Genomic DNA, 4,956 nt, shown 5'->3' on the forward strand with positions numbered 1-4,956 from the left:
CAAGGGCTTTTTAAGGGAAAGGATCAACAGGGGCAAAGGCCTTGGTCAGCACGGTTGTTTCTGGAAACACCAGGATGTTCACATGGCTGGAGTGTGAATTACAAAGGATTAGAGTCTGGAGCTGAGGTTGAGAGAAAGGCAGGCAAGGACCAGATCATGGACAACCTGGGGGCGCCCTGATCAGGAGCTTAGATTTCTAACTCGAAAACCAATGAAGAGGGGAATTAGTGCAGTAACTTCTAGATTAAAAAAAAAAAAAACCAACTTGGACACAGGTTATCTGGAGATGCTGGTAAATCGCTCTACACGATCCCATAAACAGCTGAATTTTACCTGGGTGGTGGTTAACCTGGGTCACATGACTTCCAACAAACTCCATACGTTACTGGGAGGCTATTGCTTAACAGAATCGCTCTTCTGGACTGCTGGGGCATAAAAAGATAGGAGCTACAGGTGAATCGCCATGACTCCTTAGCTATAAATTCGCAGAGAGAACAACAGAGTGACTCATGGAGAAGGCACTTCTGCCATGGAGCGCCTTCTCAAGATAGCCATCATCGCCAAGAAAAAGCCATATCCTTGTGGCATGCGGCCAGTGTATCCAGGCATCTGTTCAGCAGATGCTCGTCGCTCAGACTGGATACAACTGGCTTCATTGCTTCCTGATTCACTGCCTATAGAGGGGAGAACAGAACAGGCATTGGGGCCGGTCACATCTGTAGTCACATCCTGGGTCTACCACTTACCAACTGTTCCATCAGGGACAAGGGACTCTTGAGCCTCAGTTTCCCCACCTGTAACACGGAAATAATCATCCTTGCCTCAGAGTGTTGTTAAATAATTTAAAACAAGGAAAATACCTAGAAAACAAGAGATTCTCAAAGAGAGAGATAGGTATTATTATTGCTGGAGGTCAAGTGCTGTTTTCAGCCCAGATCTGGAGAGCGAGGCACTGAAGACCTCAGAGAGCCAAGCTTCCTCCCAGCCACGTGGCTGTATGTCATTCCAGGGCATGCAGTGGCGGAGCCAAGGAGGAGCTGGCAAGTGGCTGGTCTTCCTGGCATGAGCATCTGCCTTCCTCCGGCTGTCTGGCTCACCATTCAGCTATGGAGATGACTGCCCATCCCTTGGATGACACTTTTATCACTGCCAAGGAGCTTGCCAAGGGACCTGAGGTTGGAGGACTGAAGGGCAATCCTGGGAAGAAAATATTTGCACAAATCCATTTAGAAGTCCGAAGTTCCAGTGCTGTCGCTTCAGAGAGGTAACAGAAGCAAATATCTCCCGAGTCCACTGCAAATGGACTCAACCCGGCAGGAAAATGCAAGGAAGGGAAATTAGTAGATATCAAGCAGCTACTATATGTCAGTGTAACCCACCTAATCTTTGGCCGGGATCGACTCAAAGGCATTAGTCCTAAAATAATTTGAAGTCCTGATATCAGGGAATGTTAAATATGTCACATAGGAAGCATAGTTGGGCTACCAAGGTGTTATGTCCATAGATCAGCAGGGAGCCATTCTTCCTGCCAATGGGACTCAAATGCTCTCCCTAGGGTCACAGGAGAGAATAGTCGCGCTGAAGCAGGACATATCCTTCCAGAAAGAGTATAGACCAGAGTGTTTAAATCACGAAAAGACGGCTCCCTAGATCCATTGTCAACAGTCAGAGGACACAGCCAGCGTTTTAGAGAGAACATTAGAGGGAAAATGCAGGTTCCACAGAAGTCAAGTGAAAAAGAGGAAGCACTTTCAGAATCTCCTTTGAGGGCCCGGCCGGGTGGCCCAGCAGTTAAGTTCGCACGTTCCACTTTGGCGGCCCAGGGTTTGCCGGTTCAGATCCCGGGTGTGGACGTGGCACCGTTTGGCAAGCCATGCTGTGGTAGGCATCCCACATATAAAGTGGAGGAAGATGGGCACGGATGTTAGCTCAGGGCCAGTCTTCCTCAGCAAAAAGAGGAGGATTGACAGCAGATGTTAGCTCAGGGCTAATCTTTCTAAAAAAAATTAAAAATAAATTTAAAAAAAAAAGAATCTCCTTTGAGTAAATCCTTAAGCGAAGACTGACAACCGTCCATGATTAGTGATAAAGATTCCGGAGGAAGAGGCGGGTGTCTCAGTATCTACTGCCTGGGATAAGATGGCATGGGACATACCAGAGGGCCCCCGTGAGAAGAAGAATCAACATGGATCAGAGCTGACTCCTCACCCACACTGAGCAAGCTCCAGTTCCTGGAGGACACCAGACAGAATCTAACACCAGTGCCTAGTGTATAGCCCTTGTGATTAGTTGACACTACAGTCATATAGAGACTCTCCGTTGCCTTCATTATTATTATTATTATTACTGTTGTTGTTGTCGTTATTATTATCATTATCATTACAGAATATGGACTCAGTCACCAAGTCATTGTCAACAAATCCTCTGTCACCTTCAAAAAGTCTTAAGTCAAAGAACTGCTCTAGGTACTGATTGAAAAAAGATTCCCAGCTTGGAAAGACCCTACCTCACTTTGAGAATCAAGATTCTGGTGCTCAGTGTGGATAAAGGCAGATAAGCAATTTTCTTAGAGACACAGGCCAGGGCCATACCTATTTCTCTCTAGATGTGTTGCATGTTACACCAAGACTGTGCTCGTTTCAGAGTTGGGACAGACGTGGAAGCACTCTGCTCAGATCTCCCTTCAAGAAAGAACTTGCTGAGCCAGCCGGGTGGCACAGCGGTTAAGTTTGCACATCCCGCTTCGGCAGCCCAGGGTTCGCCAGTTCAGATCCCAGATGCGGACCCACACACTACTTGGTAAGCCCATGCTGTGGCAGGTGTCCCACATAAGATAGAGGAAGATGGGCAGGGATATTAGCTCAGGGCCAGTCTTCCTCAGCAAAAAGGGGAGGATTGGCAGTGGATGTTAGCTCAGGGCTAATCTTCCTCAAAAGAAAAAAAAAGAAAGAAAGAACTTGCCATTCAGGTGGTAGGAGAGAAGGAAGCTGAAGCCAATCGCTTCCAGCCATACATTTTCAGGTTGTACCCTGGCTTTCAGGTCAAGGTCACGTTCTTCTTGGCTATCCTCTAGCCAATGACTGGGTGAGATGGGCCATTTCTACCCAACATGGGATTCCTTTCACGGGTAATCTGTGCTCCAGAGCAGCCAGTTGGGTTGGGTTGAGCTGGCGGAGACTTAGTGAAGTCTGAAATGTGGCCGGAGGCTCTCTTTGTCTTGCTGTTCCCTCTTTCCTTTTGTAGATGTCAGATTCGCATCTTGGTCTGAAGGCTTTTTCTGCCCAATTCTGCTTCCTCCTCTTATTATCTGTCACAAGCAGCACCCTCCCCAGTAAACTGCTTCTATCCCAACTCCATCTCGTGGGCTCCTTCCAGAGGATCCAACTGAAAAACGTCTTACCCTGTTTACCATCACCACCACTTTGAAAAGTAGGTGGTAATCTCCTTATTGCACAAATTAGGAGATTGAGGATCAGAAAAGCAGATGGGGGAGCTGTATTTCAAACCCAAGTCGGCTTGACCTGGGGAAAAAAAATCGGGAGGTAACATTTCCTATTCAAATTGTCAATAGAAAGGAAAATTTTGCTAGTGTTATCTTACCCTGAGCAAAGAGAAGACAAGAACCCAGATGAAGTAAGATAAGGGTTCTTTGGCCCCGCTGGAGATTTGTCTGGGGAAAGGGGAATTCTGTGCTGAGCCATGGCCTTGAGGCTTTTGAGAAAGAGCGGTACCATCCTGACAAGCACAAATTTCTGTACATGAGCCCTTTTGGCAATCTGTTGACACCTAAAGACCCCTCCTCAGAGTAATATTTTTAAATGCATCAAATAAAATATATAAGATTACAAGGGAAGCCAATTATGTTAAAATAAAGCTATAAAAGATTTTTAAGTCTGCAATATGGTAATATATGTGCTTTTCTATTAATGTATTAAATAAGATCTAGCAGCAGTTCTTATAAGTATCATAATTTTGAAGTAGTTTTGAAATTAAAAGATATTTTCAGATATCTACAACAACCCCAAGGTGATATAAAAAAATCCATGATTTATATTGGTGACAAAGTCACAGATTATGCTAATATTACTGTGGTTTGTTGCTTATATTTGTAATTGAAAAACACACTAAACTTCAGTTAGAGATTAGATTAGATAAAGATGTAATTTATTCCCATACAAATTCATGAACCCTAGATTAAGAAGCACGTCAATAAATTCTGGTAACGCCTGACAAACAGGTGGTAAATTCTAACTCACTCAAAACTTTATAATCCTTCCCAAATAGGCAGAATGTAGACCCTTAGAGAAGGGCCAATGAGCTCTAGGAGCCAATAAAGGATCCCCAAGAATAAGTTATAGCAAGCAACCCTGTGTGTTTTTGTGAGAGGATCAGAGACTAACAGCTTGGGGAGCCCTGTATATAGTCAGACTATATCTGAAAGGTCCTTGACCCAAACTCTCATGATATCTCTTAGTTAAGACAAAGAGAGACAAGCGGGACAACAACGCAGTTGGTTGACTTCCTAGCCGGTTCAGCCACAGTCTCCAAAGGGTCAAAGCCAAGCTGGAGAGTGTGTTCCGATCGCATCCTGGAGGACTCAGCCCTCAGCCCCAGCTGCTCCAACAGTTGTTTGCAGAGACTTGGATGGGAACCTAGAAAACCAGCTGAGCCAATTCTCACAAGAAGCCAAGAGGCTTGGTCAATATTCTGGATAGCACAGTCAAAATCCAAAGTGATGCTAGGGAGCCAGAAAAAAAAATGAACAAAATTTCTCAGGAAGGAATTCAATAAGGATGGATGCAAAGTCAGACAGTGAGATTTACAAGTACAACTGCAGGTGCGGAGGACGGGGTCGGGGAGCGTTGGCGAGCAGTTGCTAAAGACTTTGGGATGCTCTGTCTGTCACAGACGTAAGCCTGGGCTACTCTAGTCTGAAAGCTGTTGTCCAGAGTGAGA

The sequence above is a fragment of the Equus asinus genome, chromosome 10 (genome assembly GCF_041296235.1).
Source record: "Equus asinus isolate D_3611 breed Donkey chromosome 10, EquAss-T2T_v2, whole genome shotgun sequence".
Classification (NCBI taxonomy): domain Eukaryota; kingdom Metazoa; phylum Chordata; class Mammalia; order Perissodactyla; family Equidae; genus Equus; species Equus asinus.